This window comes from Rousettus aegyptiacus, unplaced genomic scaffold (assembly GCF_014176215.1).
Source record: "Rousettus aegyptiacus isolate mRouAeg1 unplaced genomic scaffold, mRouAeg1.p scaffold_m13_p_1, whole genome shotgun sequence".
NCBI lineage: Eukaryota > Metazoa > Chordata > Mammalia > Chiroptera > Pteropodidae > Rousettus > Rousettus aegyptiacus.
In genome coordinates, this window is record NW_023416284.1 from 16005025 (window position 1) to 16020523 (window position 15499).

Genomic DNA, 15499 nt, shown 5'->3' on the forward strand with positions numbered 1-15499 from the left:
TTGAGGAAAGGCCACATAAGCACACATGAGATGACAGCCACCTACAAGCCAAGAGAAGAAGGCTTAGAATGAAACCCACAAGCACCCTGATCTTGGACTTCTCAGCCTCCAGAACCACGATAAATAAATTTCTGTTGTTTAAGCCATCCAGCCTGTGGTATTTTGTTACGGCAGCCTGAGCAGACTAAGACAGGCCTTGAACTCAGAGCTCTTGTTCTTGGGCCACTGAGCTCTTGTTCTTAATCTTTCACTCCCTCTATGGCCCTATTAATACTGGCCCTGCCTCACCCATCTGGCCCCTGGGCTGTGGTGTAAGACTCTGGGAAGACTTGGAAAAGGGACTAGAGGAAGCCTCATGGCAAACCCAAGGCCTCAGGGCTCAGCACTGACCCAGATGTCCTGCGCTTGTACCCCAAAAGAGACAGTCTTGGGGGCCAGCGGCCTACCCCACCTGGCCTGCTGTTCTTCACCCCCACCAATTTGACCCTGGGGTTTGGCCATTCACACCCTCGGGATGATCCAGATCATAAGCGGTAAGCGGGAGGAAAACAAACTATATTTAAACTGGCAGTTGCTCCATAAACAAAGCTAAAAGACAAGTGACCCTTGGGAGAAAACAGTAGAAACACTTGTAAAGACCAAGTCTGGATCCTCACAAAACACTAAAGGTTTAAAAACAAGCAAAGGATACAAAAAGGTGATTCACAGAGAATAGATGCCAATTCACAAAGAATAAACAAAAACAAACAAAACAAGGTGCTTGTCCTCACTAATGTCAAAAATCTCAATCAGATCTGATTTTTCTATCAGATTGACAAAAAGTGACCAAAAAATATTAAAGATTAATAATACCCAAGGTTGGTGAAGGTGCCGGGCCGTGGACACTACTGTTACTCTTGACCTTGGGGGAGGTGGTGCCACTTGACAAAATCAAAATGTAAAACAGTCACACATGCGCCCCAGCAGTTGTATGCTAAGGCATCTACCTTATCAAAAAACTAGAAAGATGATGCTGAGAAATATAGTTAGCTAGCTACAAAGAGATATTCAGATATACAGGTGTATTTACATACAAGAATTTTTTTTTTTTTTTTGCAATATTGTTTATAGGAGCAAAACCCTGGAAACAACTCCAATATCCATCAATGGAACAAATAAATTGTGGTGTGGTCACATGGTAAACACTGTGCAGCGATGAGAATGAACGAATATCGCCACGTGTAGTACCGCACACGAATCTCATTGAGAATGTTCAGCAAAAGAGTACATACTGTATGATTCTGTCTTTATTAAATTCAAAAGAGCCCACATTCATCAAAGGTGTTAGAAGTCAGGATCGTGTTAACCTTGGTGGGGGGTGGAGGTGGCTGGAAGGGGGTGTAAGCAAGGCTAGTAATGATCTGTTCTTGACCTGGGTTTGAGCTACGCAGGCAGACTCACTTTGTGAAAACACCTTGAACTGTACACTTATAAACTGTACACTGTTCTGAATGTATATTACAGTTAAAGAAAAGGTTCACTAAAAAATAAAGCAAAAAGATACCACGATAAGCGTTCCAACTGTCCCTGCGTAAAACAAATATACGTTTAAACATAAATATTCCTCCAATAAAAAAAATGACAAGCTTTCTATCTGAATATTAATATGAAAAGATGTCAGCAATACATCATTAGGCACAAACAAAAAAATACATGCCACTTATATGTAATCTGATTATTTTCTACTAAAAATTATATATATGTATATGCACATAAATTTATATATCAAAATTTTTTGTGCAGTCATAGAAAATGGCTGGAAAAAAATCCCCACTGGTTAAAAGTCACTGTTCTAATGGATTAGAACTCAAGGAGCTGGGGCTCCTCACTGAGGCCCCCGAACAAGGCCCAACAGGAAATGTGAGTTCCAGCTGAGTGAGGTGGGCCCTCTCTTCTGTTAGTGCCTAGCCCTGGCCAGCAGGCCAGAGGGGACTTAGGATCATGGCTTCTGGAAACACTGTGAGAGGTGAGTGGCCCTGGAACCCTGGGACAGCCAGCTCAAAGCCTGGGGGAGTGCATTTAAAGGCCACTGCTCTCATGGGCCCCAAGGGTGAGGAGGAGTGGGAGGAAGGGGAACAAAGCCCTATCCAGGGACCCCATTTCATCGTCACGACCCCATGAAGTAGGTATATGACTGTCTCCATTTCTAGATCAGAATGCCAAGGCTAAGTACCTTACCCAAGGTTCACAGGTAGTAAATGGAACAGCCAGACCTGAAACCCAAATCTGTCTGAACCTCGAGTTGGGGGATCTGCACTGGGGTGGGGACGGAGCAGGTAGAGAGAGCAGGGAGGAACAGGCTGCCCTCCGAGAAGATTCAGAAACTTAGTCCACAGGTGTTTGCAGGGCCCAGAACCTCGGGAGCCCCCAACCTACCAGGAAACACAAAAGCCATTTCTCTCCAGTGCCACGGCCACAGCACCCATCTTGGGTCAGATCTCAACCACTAAATCTGGCCCCAGAGGCCACTCCGTTAATTTAGCACTGACACCTTGGGTTCCAGCTGCCGTGAGGCTGGCACCATCCAAAATAGATCTCAGGAGTGAGAGCCTGGTCAGTCCTCCGTGCCTCAGAGCCAAACCCCCTAATCCCTTATCTCCCCCTCCACCCCATCGCTTTCCCTGCCCCTCCCCCTCCAACCCTCTCAGCCCTTGGATTCTGAGTCACTCTGGACCTGAAGCCTGGCTATTGGAAAGAAGCAAAGGGTGGGGCAGTGGTGGCTGGAACAGCCTGGGTCCTGGATTCAAATCCTTGAAGTTTGAGCCAGATGTCACTTGTGACTTGGCTGATTGTCTTATGCAGCTTAAAATAAGCCAATTTACTGATTGTTGGGAGTGGCAGCTGGCAGAGAGGGAGCAGCAGTCAGTGGTTGGGAGCCTACTGTGTACCAATTTTAATCAGTCCTTACAACTGTGAGAAGTGGGTATTAGTGTCTCCATTTTACTGATAAAGGAACTGAGGCTCAGACTGGAAGTAACTTGCTCAAGGTCTCCTGCAGCTTGGACTGTGAAACCAAGAAAGGACTAGATTTTAAGCCCTGCTGCTTACTGGTTGTGTGGTCTGGGGCAAATCACATTACCTCTCTGAGCCTGTTTCTTCATCTATAAAAATGGCATTAAATTATTATCCAACTTATATAACTGTTCTGAGGATTAAAAAAAGTAATGTTAAAACTCTTAGCGTGATATCTGATATAAAGAAGGTCCTCAGTTAATGTTATTATGATTAATTCAATCATCCAACCAATGAGGAGGTTCACTCCCTAAGAGCAGTGGGGCTAAATCAATCCAAGAGGTCTTCCTGAGAGAAGCATCATTTCTGTCTGGAGACCATGAGTCCACTGGGCGTGCGTGTGGTTGTGGTGAGAGCGGGCCTGCAGGACGGTGGTGGTGTTTTGGAGAAGATGGAACAACTGGGGTAGGGAGAGTTGCCTCAGTCTGGTGTGGGCGGTGGGGGGGTGAGGTCAGGTCAGGTCTAAACACAGGCAGTCCTCCAAACCTCGTTCTCAGAGGATGTCCCAACAGCCTGTTTGGGCACCTTGGATGATAAACAGCTTGTCACCCTCTGAGCCCCAAGTGAACCTGATAAATCTTGGCAAAGCTGAAGAGAAGAAAGAGGAGGCTCATCTATAAATACCCCGTGACTCAGGCTCAGTGTCCTGTTGAAAGAGACGTTTGTGTATGGCTCTGCTACTCTGGCCTCATTCCAGCTCGGGGAGGAAGGTCTGGGCCACTCTGAGGTCGGAAGCCTCCTAGTTTACTCAGTTGGGGCAAGTTTAGGGTCTGGGGCCAGGCCCACCAGGGCCTCATTTAGTGTCCAGTCCATTATGAGACTGAGAAAATCTCTCACCTCCTTGGGCTTCTCATCATCCAGGAAATGAACTCATGGGCTGTGAGGCAGGATGATCTAGTGTTTGGGCACACAGATTTTTGGTGTCAGAAAAACATGGGCTCAAGTCCCGATTTCATTTCTTAATGAACTATGTGACTTTAAGCCAATCACTTCACTTTTCTGAATCTGTTTCCCGAACTATAAAATGGGAGTAACAATTGGGATTCCTTCACAGAATTATCATGAGGATGAAAGACGAGACATATATAAGGCACTTAGCACAGTAACCGGCACATAGTAGACACTCAGTTAATGATAAATATGATTACAAACCAAGCGAGCTGTTTAAAGTACTTTGAAAGGGAAACTTAGGATTTGGTTTCCTCCAGAAAGATGTTTAGGGAGTCAGTGGTTATCCCAGACCTTTACCATCTCTCTGCTTCCCAAATATGAAGAGTCAGGGTATGAAGGAAACAAGACAATTCCCAAGATTGGTAGGAAAAGGGCAAGGCCCTGTCATTTATCAAATACCTACTGTGTGCCAGCTGCCGTCACTTACATTGTTACCTCATTTGACTTCTCAGTCACCAGAAAGGTATAACTCACCTTTATAGATGAGGAAACCAAGGCCCAGTGAAGTTAACTGAATGACAGAGCTGGGATTTGAACCCAGGTCTGTGTGTCTCCAAAGTGCTTGTTGTGTGTGACCACAGGACCTGGCTGCTTCCCTGGTCTAAAAAGGTGACCAAAGGAGGGACAGATCCAAGAGAATGGAGAAGGAAGACTTGTTGGCAAGAGTCTGGGAGAGTGCAGAGTACTAGAAGGACAATTGAAACTAAGGAGCTGGAGGTGACCGCTCTGTAGGTTGACCAGCAGACAGATGGAAAAGTATGGCTGACTTGAGAGGAAAGATCAGCCTGGGATGGAGGGAAGAGTCTTTTGCTCAAGACCATCTGAAGGAGCTTCTGAACTTAAAACTGCTGAAGACTCTCTTCTGCCTGGTCCTGAATGCTCTACCTGTAGTACTCACCTCAGAGCCTTTGCATGTGCTGTGTACTCTCCCTGGAATAGTCTTCCCCTTCTCCACGGAAATGTTACCTCTCCAAAGAAGCCTTCTTTAACTACTCTATTTAAATAGGAACCCATACCATTACTACTGGACTCAACACCTGTTTGATTCTTTCCTAATATTTATCACAATCTATAATTGTTTTACTTAATTTCCTTGTCAGTTGTCTGTCCCCAGCCCACCTCTACCCAAGAAAGTATTTGTTCCATGAATGGAAGAATTAGATGGGCTTGTTCACTGCTTATCCACAGCCCCTGGCATACACTAGGAGCCTAGCAAATATTTGTGGAATGAATGAGTGATCCGGCCCTAATATCCCCCTTTTTTCTGATTCTCTGATCCCTTGAGACTGGTTTGCTATTTCCCCATCACTCTCTCCTTGTTCACCCTCCTATGTGCCTCCACTTGGAATGCCCTGTCTCTTTTGCCCAGTCAAACCTTGCCTAAGGCTTATCTCCTATTGGACCTCCATTCACCCCTAGATCATGTGCCCTTATGAAGTGAACAACCTATGCCCTGCTCCAAGCACCACTACTTATATGTGACCTTGAGCACTTTAGCCCCTTGGGTCCCATTTCCCCCAGTTAATTCCTTTTTTTTTTTTTTTTTAGGTGAGGCAACCCTTGGTTGACCTCACAGATTGCAAGGACCTTGTCAGCTTATGATCCCTTATTTTTTAAATTTTTTACGCCTACAGCACCTGGTACTCCTAGGTGGTCTCTCATCCAAGTACTAACCAGGCTCAACCCTGCTTAACTTCCGAGATTAGACGGGATCGGACTTGTTCAGGGTAGCATGGCCATAGACTCCCCCCTACCCCGGCCCCAGTTAATTCTATCATTGTTATTATATCTAAGGGAAATAATTCAAAAGCAGAGCAAAACCATAAATGTCCAAATATACACTCTGAGGTATTATTTAAAATAGAAGACATTTAAAACAACAAAAATGTGAAATGTTAATAATAACAAAAGCTACTGTTTACTGAGTGTTTGAACGGGCTAGGCAGTGAGCAAAGCATTAAGAGCTGTGGTCAAGGGCCTCGGTTCCAGCACTTGAGCCAATGACTTGATCTCTTCGAGCCTAAGTTTCCTCATCTGTAAAATAGGGGTGAGAAAGCTTCCTACCCCAAGGGCTTTTGTTGTTTTTATAGGCAAACTTTTTATTGACTTTAATCCAAATACAGGAAAGTACACAAATAAGTGTACAGCTCGATTAATTTTCATGAAGTAAGTGTGGTCGTATGACCAGCAAATAGGGCAGTTTTCAGGACTACATGAGACAACACCTGGAAAGTTCTTTGAATACTGGTACTGGGTGGCTAATGCTACTCGCTCGTTACATGGGCATTGCGCTAAACGCTTTACGTGCATTGTTTTTATCCAGTCCTTATAGTAACTCTATGAGGTAGGCACTAATATTACCCTCGTTTCAAACAACAAAACCTAGATTCAGAGAAGTTAAATATACTGGCCAACATTACAAAGTTAGTAAATGATAGAGGTGTGAGAGGAACCCAAGTCTTCTGCCAAAAACCCCTCCCAAGCCCTTTGAGAAACTGATTCCTCAACGCATCTATTGTAGCATCAACGAATAAGTTAAAAAACTGGGTCGTCAGTGACCAGTTTGGAAAACTGTGGTCTTCTGAATTCTTAAGCCAATTAAAGAAATGTTAATTGAGCACCTACTATGTGCCAGGCACTGTTGTAGACACTGGGGATACAAAGCAAGCAAGATAGAAAAGTTCCCTGTCCACAAAGAGCTTAATGTTATGGCGGAGGAAGAAAGACACAAATAAATAAAGATAATTTCTGATAGTAACAAATGTCATTGAGAAAATAAAACAGAATAATGGGATGGACAGAGGTTTGCAATCGGGGAGGCTGTTTTCGATGACACACACTCAGGGAAGGCCTCCCAAGTGGAGGGGACCTGAATGAAATGGAGGCGCAGGCTGTGTGGCAGCCCGTGGGGAAGGTCATTCCACCAGGGCAGCAATGAACTTGGCACGTTTAAGGAACAGACAGAATAGTATGCAGCCATTCTAAAATAGCATTTTGAAAACTAAAACTAGGAAAAAGGTAAAATAAAAAAGTACAAGATAAACTAAGATGATAACCATTACAGTACCCGTGCACAGCTTATCCCAACCTTTGCTAGACAGACAAAATTCTAAGAAAAGTGAAACAGTTATTGAGGTGGAGTGTTTGTGGATGGTATTTAAATTGTTTTCCTTTTTGAAAAATATCTGCTATTGTCACATTATTGTTTCTGTAATTTTTTAAAAGTCAAGAAAAAAAGAAGAAGCACTCTGGGGGCCTCCTACAGACCGAATAACACAATCTTCTGGTTACTGTGAAGGCTGTGCATGGCAGTTAGATTTATCGTCTTAGTGAACAGGCTGTGCAGTCTCAAGCAAGTCACGCTCCCTCTCTGGACCACAATACTGGACATTCAAGATGCCACATTGCCTGGTACGCCTGCCAAAAGTAGGGTCCCTCATAGATGAGGGCACAGGCAAAGAAAAGCCTTTCTACTATTCACATGACATACCTACAAGAGAACTTTTTTTAATAGCAAGGGGAAAAAAAACACATTAAAACATAGGCAAAAGATCTGAACAGCTGACGAAAGAAGATATACAAATGGCAAATGAGCATATGACAAGACGCTCAACATCAAATGTCATCAGGGAATTGCAAATTAAAACAACAATGTGATACCACTATACGCCCATTAGAATGACCCAAATCCAACATGCTGACCACCAAATGCTGGCAAGGATGTGGAGTGACAGCAACTCTCATTCATCGCCGATGGGAATGCAAAATGGTACAGCCACTTTGGAAGACAGTCTGGTGGTTTCTTACAAAACTAAACATATTCTTACCATACTGTCCAGCAATAGCTCTCTTTGGCATTTACTCGAATGAACTGAAAACTTACTTACATTTACACAAAAACCTGCATGTGAATGTTTATAGCAGCTTTATTCATAATTGCCCAAATTTGGAAGCAACCAAGATGTCCTTTAATAGGTGGTTGAATAAGTAAACTATGGTACAGGATATTATCCGGCACTTTTAAGGAAGGAAATTTAAAGGCATAAGAAAAAAATCAATCTGAAAACAATCAATCATACATACTAAATGATTCCAACCATATGACATTCTGAAAAAGGCAAAAAAAAAAAAATACAGAGACGGTAAAAAGTTCAGTGGCTGCCAGGGGTTTGAGGAGAAGGAAAGATTAACAGGTGAAGCACAGGGAATTTTTAGGGCAGCGAAAATGTTCTATATGGTACTCTACAGGTAGATACATGTCATTACACACTTGTCAAAACCCATACACGCAGAGCGAACCCTCACGTATACTATGGACTGTGGGTGATAATGGCATGTCAGCGCTGGTTCACTGGTCATAAGGAATGTACCACTCCGGTGCACGATGCTGAAGGTGGGGGAGGCTGTGGGTGGAGGGACAGGGGGTATACGGGGAATCTACTTTCTGCTCATTTTTGCCGTGGACTTAAAAACACTCTAAAAAAAGGTTAATTAAAAAAAATCAATATAAGAAAACAAAGAAGCATTGTTGGGTATAATTTGTTAGCTCAGGTGTGGGAATGGGAAATTCCTGGAAGATCTCTGTTTCCTGACCTCTGCCACCAGTCACACAGGAAAGAACAAGAAGAAAGTCACGTGTAGAAGGAGGAGATATGGCTCCTGGCGTCTGCTCTTCATTGGGCACTGACTGTGTGCTAGGCCCTGTGCTTTATTTATAGGAGCCATTTCATTTGTCCTTTCAAAAGCCAACTGAAAATGTTTCTGTAACACTGAAAGGCTGAAACTTATTATTATTCCCAGTCAATAGCCCAGGAAACCGAGGCTGAGGGATACAGATTTTCCCAGTGACCCTGTTCTACCTGAGCCCAGAGGCTGAGCTCTAAGCCAGCAGGAGAAGGTGAGGCCCTTCCACCTTCAACATTCCAGTCCATGATTCCGCAAGTTGTTCTGTCTCTTCTGGGGACCCAGTTGGGGCGCCCTGCTGACTTGGGCACTGGATCCCTGGAAGGACCTGTGTGTGCCCTTAGGGGACTGAGAATTGACTGCCAGGAGCTCTACTTCATGCAGGAATTTCACACCTTCCAAACTCTAGACTGCAGGTGGAGGGTGTCCTGGCAGGAGCAGCAGCCAAGAGCCGCCTTGAGGCTGGGAAAGGTCTCCTCCAGGCCTCAGCCACCTGCTCCCCAGCCCCACCCTCTCCACCTCCGACTTCATCTCTGGAATGCCAAATCCAAGAGCTTGTGGGACCAGCTAGGTTTTAATAATTAAACTCTGATGTATGTGCTGAAGAATAAAGAGAAGAAATGAAATGGAATCACTATAGTCAAGCTGCTGTATTATAAAATCAAGTAGTTTGAGGCATGAGGAAATTATTCTATTCTTAACTAGCCTGGGGACTTAAATTTTGGAACTTTCCAGTCCTGCATTAATGCCCAGGAATAGATTAAACCTCCAGATAACCCTCTGATTACCCACTGTAGGACTAAGGTATCCAGACCACCTGACATCCATTATCCAGACCACATCATCTCGATTATGTCTCAGAACAATCCAGAGGCTGATTCTTCTTAAGAACATACTTTTCACCATAAGAACTCAGCTTTCCTTTCTTCTTCAGAACACTTAGGATATTACCTAGTTGTGCTTCCCCACGCAGACCCTAAGACCTGTAAATAAATTTTTGTCATTTATTTCTAGCCAAAGCCTCCAGACTTTTTGAGTTCATTTGTGCTGATTAGAAAGGCATTTCCCCCTGGCAGTCAAGACATTTGAATGCCTTTTCAGCCCATCTCCCCAGGCATTTCATGCCCTGAAGAGCATGAGGGTGGTAAGTAGGATAATAACAATCATCATAGTATTAAAAAAATCATCATCATCATCATCATAATCGCCACCTTGTTTTGAGCGCTGTAGGGTGCCCAGGCCATGGTGCCAAATGCTTCACTCACACTGTCGCATTCGACCCCTTCAGGTACTTTTAGTGTCTCTGTTTTATATATATAGGAGGAAACTGAGGCTTGTGAGAAGACAAGGAACTTGCCCCAGACCTCAGAGCAGGTGAACCACTCTGCAGGAACTGAAATCCTATCTGCTAGCAGCACTGAGCCCTCCTGTGAGTGGTGAGAGCCAAAGTCCGGCATCCTGCTGTGGCCACAATCAACACCGAGCCCAGTTCCTTTCACTTCCAGGAACGGAGTTGACTGGGATGGGGCAGGGGCGGGGGAGGAACTTCCAGGAAGCTGCCTTTCCAGTAGACAGCAGGACCCGGCCTACGGCCTGTTGGCTCAGGCCTCATGACAGCCCCAAGGGGCAGGGCCAGGGCCAGCCTGGGAGAGGGGCCCTCCCCAGGCTTCTGGAGTGGGGAATCAGGTGACAGAACATCTGCTCCTGCCCAGGAAAGACAGGGCTCTGCCCGCGGCAGGCCCTGACCCCTCCGCTCACCTCTTCTCTTCTGATTCTTGTTCTCACTCACCTCTCCACTCCTTTGAGGTGCATGACTATTCAGAGACAGAGTCATTCATAGGGAGAGGAGCCCAAAGAGGTCTATTTGTCCAGGGTCTTGTGGTCACAAAGGCCTCAAATTCAGACTTCTAACATTAGTTTTGAGGGTAGTGTGCCCTAGGGGTTAAGCCTGCAGCCTCCGGAGCCAGACTGCCACTGGGCCTCCCCACCAGGTCACTTAAGGCTGCGAAGCTTTGGTGAGGTTCCTTAACCACTCTGTGCCCTCAGTTTCCCATCTGTAAAATAGGGCTAAGTACTCATTTCATGAAGTTGTTGTGAAAATTAAATGAGTTAATAAATGTAAACTATACATTTCTGTCAGTAGAAAGCCTGGCACAGAATAAGCACTTAATCAGTATTAGCTGCTATTTCCAAATAATGTTATGTACAGAATCACAGACAGAATGGAAAGAAGACGTTTACCAAGGAAACTTTAAAAAATCATCTCCTATCCTCCCACCATTCGACGCAATCACTGACACCATTTCACTCCATTTCCTTTTAATTTTTTCCTGTCCATCATCTTTACAACATTTTAATCATAGTGTACTTTAAAGTCATGTAACTTCGAGACTTTTTTATTTAACATTTTATCCTAGGCATTTTCCATAATCATGCAATAGGTTTTTCTTGAGAGTCTACTATGTGCTGAGCATGGTTCTAGGCTCTGGATATACAGCAGCCAGCAGAACAGACAAACCTCTTCTGGGAATTTACAGTCTACTGGGTGTTGCTACATCGCCTTCAGAACTCATTCTTTTACGTCAAGGTTCACATGCGGCAGAGAGCAGAAATGTGAAGCATGGACGTCAATGGATTTTTACATATTTATTCACCTATGTAACTATCACCCAGATCAAGATACAGAACATTTCCATCATTCCAGAAGATTCCTCCCCCTTCTCCAGCAATAACCACCCCTCATGCCTCTAGCTAACCTTCTGGCTTCTATCAACATAGATTACTTCTACCTTTTTAACAACAGAATCTATTCTTTTGAGAATACCTACTTTTTATTTATTTATTTTTATTAATTTATTTTAATTAGTTTCATGTATACAGTACATCGGTTAGACATCTATATAGTTCATAAAACGATCCCCCTCAATTGCTCCCTCCCTCCCCAACCCTCTACCTAGCCAACATATTGATGCTAACTGCATTAGAATGCCTACTTTTTAATGGCTGCAGTATATTCCATCCTATGGACATATTGTTGGACACGTATTTTGCTTTTAGTGTCTCATTGTTATCAACGGTGCTACAGTGAATGCCATATTTCTAATTAGCTTCTTAGGTTAGACTCTCAGAAATGGGATAATTGAATCTTGGTAAATATTGACAGACTGCTTTCCTAAAAGTTTGTATAGCTCCACCAACAGAGGGAGGAGCAAGCTATGGGCACACCACATAACTAGAGTCCAGCTCAATAACCTTCCTTCTTCCCCTGTTTTCGCTAGAATCCTCAGCATATGATACTGTGGTACAGCAGCGTGTCTCCACAAGAAGTCTAACTGGCGTGAGAAGGACTCACAAGACAGGACCTCTGTTGGTCCCGAGTTTGGGACTCAGCTTTACAAGGTTAGAATGCTGTCTTCACCCTTCATCGTGGATTAACAATAGCCAACCAACAGAGTTTGATTCAATCATAAATCAGGTATCAATCTAGGAATTCTCCAACAGTCAGGAAAACAAGAATTCACATGTCAGAAGACCGGTGTGTCTGTTCTCTCTCTGTTAAGGCCGCAGGGAAAGGCAAATTATAATCAGAAAGTTTCTTGGTGGCTCGGTCTGGGTTCCCCAGAAAGCAGAGCTGGTGTGGAGGTAGGCACTGAGGTGTGGAGAGACGGCACTCTTACTTTCAGCTCTACAGACTTCCTCGGTTCCGAGTCCGTAAGGAAAACGGGGTTCAGTCCAGAATTCTTTGACAATTTGTCCTTTCCACCCCAAACTTCCAAACCCCAGGTGCTCTGCAGTCTCCCACCTGCTCTTAAATCTTCTGGTTCTCCCCATGTGCCTGACCACAGCCTAGTCCAGATAACCATGGTCTCTCACCTAGACCTTTGCAATTGACCTCCCTGCATCCCTCCCGCCCACCCTTGATTCAATCTCCACCTGGCTAAAGTGACCTTTTAAACTGGAAATCTGCTCATGTTTAAAATCTCTACTTAAAAACCTTTGGTGATGGATGGCTTTGGTGATGGAATGGATAAACAAAAATCGATGGTGAATGTTTAAATGCAATGTGCTACATACACAAAATGAAAGATTATTCAGCCTTAAAAATGAAGAGATTCCGATACTTGCTACAATATAGATGAACCGTTAAGACATTATGCTACGTGAAATAAGCCAGACGCAAAAGGTAAATATTTATGGTCCCGCTTATATGAGTTGCCTAGAATAGTCAAATTCACAGGGACGGAAAGTAGAATAGTGTTTTCCAGGGGTTGTGGGGAAAAGGGAACGGGGCGTTATTGTTTAATGGGTACGGAGTTTCAGTTTGGGAAGATGGAAAAGTTTCGGAGATGGATAGTGGTGATGGTTGCACAACAATGTCAATATAGTAAACGCCTCCGAACTATACACTTAAAAATGATTAAAACGGTAAATTTTAGAAAAAATCTTCCATGACTCATTATTAAAGAATTAAAGAAAAAAATCTTCCATGACTCATTATTAAAGAATTAAAGAAAAAAATCTTCCATGACTCATTATTATTATCTCAAAATCCGTAACACAGTCGACGCGATCCTATTGGATCGGACCCCTGCCCTGTTTTAAGGCTGATCATCACACCTCTTGCTACTTCAGGTGGGATCTGGATCTATCAGGAGATAGAAACGGGAAACAGACAGATGGAGAGAGAAAGATGCGGGTCTTATTATTGACGATGCTGGGCTGGAGTTGAGGCTTGTACCTGCGGCTGCAATGGAGCTTCCTAATACCATCCTCCCTCCGTTGCCTTCCCCCAGCTCCTGATATAAACCTCCAGCTCAGTCTTCGGTAGAGCCCTCAACCGAGGATGCTCTTCCCTCCATGGCTGACTTGGCTGGTTACTACTTATCAGTTATTTCTTAGCATAAATGTCACATGCTCAAAGAGGCCTTCCATGACCCAAATGACCCATCCTACCTCCACTCCCTGCCTACTACCAAGTCTTGTGGCTCCTAGACTATTTCTTCACAGCACTTTCCACGATTGCACTTTATGTGTCTATTTCCATAATCACTTTGTGGAAGTAAATGAGAAGATAAACTGTGTGAGGGCAGACCCTCTGCATGTTTTGCTTCTGGCCACATCTCCAGTGCCTGGCTCAGTGCCTCGCTCCTAGGCTCCTACGCATGTCGGAGAACATCTGTATTAACCAGCACTCCTCAGGAGATTCTGTATCCTGTTGGAAGGAGTGTGGGTAAGGCTTTGGGGATGGGAGGTCAGGGGCAAGCCTAAGTAACATTCACTGCTGTACCTGGGGCCTCCTTCTCTGCCCTGTCCCCAAACAATGCTCAGTCCTGCTCTAAATAACTATTGACCAAGTATTCAAAGGATGTCAGTTTGAAGAAGTGTCCGAGTGTTTCATTTTGACCCTCAAGCCCCAATTTAAATGCCACTTCCTGTCAAAAGCTTTCCCTGACCTCTTGTCCCCCTTCACATGAGAACGGTTTAGGGTCCCCTCTTCTGGGCTGATGCAGACCCTTCTGGCACTAATCACACTGCACTGTCTCTGCCTGTTGAGGTGTCTCCCCTACTAGACTATGAGGACCAGGAAAGCAGGGGCCTTGTCTTCTTATTCACTGCTTTGTCACCAGCATCTAGCACAATTTTTTGCACATAGTAGGAACTCACTAAATAGCTGTTGAGTTAATGAATAAAGTAGCTACCATGTGCCAGGGCTCTGTTGGGGGGGGGGGGGTAGGGGATATGTGTAGTGATAGATACTTGCTCGCTGTTCCCCAGCCTCTGGATTTAAGGCAGTCAGTAAACCCCAACCTCCAGGACGTGGAACTTGGTCAAGGAAGGGCCCACAACCCTAGATGAGGCAGTTCCAGGACTGCTTGGGGAATAGAGAAGCTAACTTTCTCATTCTTCTTGTGAGATGTAAACCAGTGAGGCTGAATCTCCAGGAGAATTGCTGACCTCCCTGGGCCCATGAGAACAGCCTGCATTAAGATGAAGCCACCACCATGGAGGGCAAAACAGAGGAAGCTGAGTCTTTGGTGATATGGGAGCTGCTTAATCATCCTTTCCTGAAGCTAGTCCTTCCATCTCCATTCTTCTCAGGCACACATGCCAATCCTTCCCTTTAAGTCAGTTTGAGTTGGATTTCTGCCCTTGCACCATGCAACAAACATCCAGAAGGGTCAGAGGTAACATAAGCTTCAACATCTCAGTACCCGCTGGGGAGCTGAGTAAATCTTCAGTTCAGGAAGCTCCTGGAATCTTGTCTTGCAGCCCTCGACTCCTCATCTACTGTGGCTCTCAGATAAGGACACCCCCCACCACCACCACCCATATCAGACACGCTTGGTGCCAAGGGCAGGGGATGTGGAGCTGGGTCTAAACAACCAGCTGTTCCTGCTGTTCTCAGTCCTCACCTAGGAGACAACTAGGACCCATCCAAAGACAAAACAGCTAAAGTTGTACCTGGTGCATGACCTTCTTGGGCCCCTAAATCACTCAACTGGGGGATGGATCAGAAATAAACATTTTAGTCTTCTTAGTAGAAGCAAAGTGGAGGCATAAGATCAAAGAATAAGAGTCAGGGCTGGGAGGATCCTTAGAGATGAGCTGGTCAGACCCCTCATTATGCAGATAGAAAAATTAAGGCCCAGAACTGGGAGACTTGCTCAAGGTCGCACCGCATGTCGGTGGTGCCAGAACAGGCACTCTCCTTAAAGGAGTTTCTCCACCAGAGATGGGGCTGGAGGTTCCCCCAGCTTGGGAGGGAGTGGGGAGGGAACACCGATAGGGACGCTCCCTGCTATGGCAGAGTAAG

The 15499-nt window shown here is 44.8% G+C and overlaps 1 pseudogene; it reads right to left on the bottom strand.

The window, feature by feature from the left end:
• Positions 1-5627: 5627 nt before the first annotated feature.
• Positions 5628-5746, bottom strand: LOC118606865 (annotated as a pseudogene).
• Between the last annotated feature and the right edge of the window lie 9753 nt (positions 5747-15499).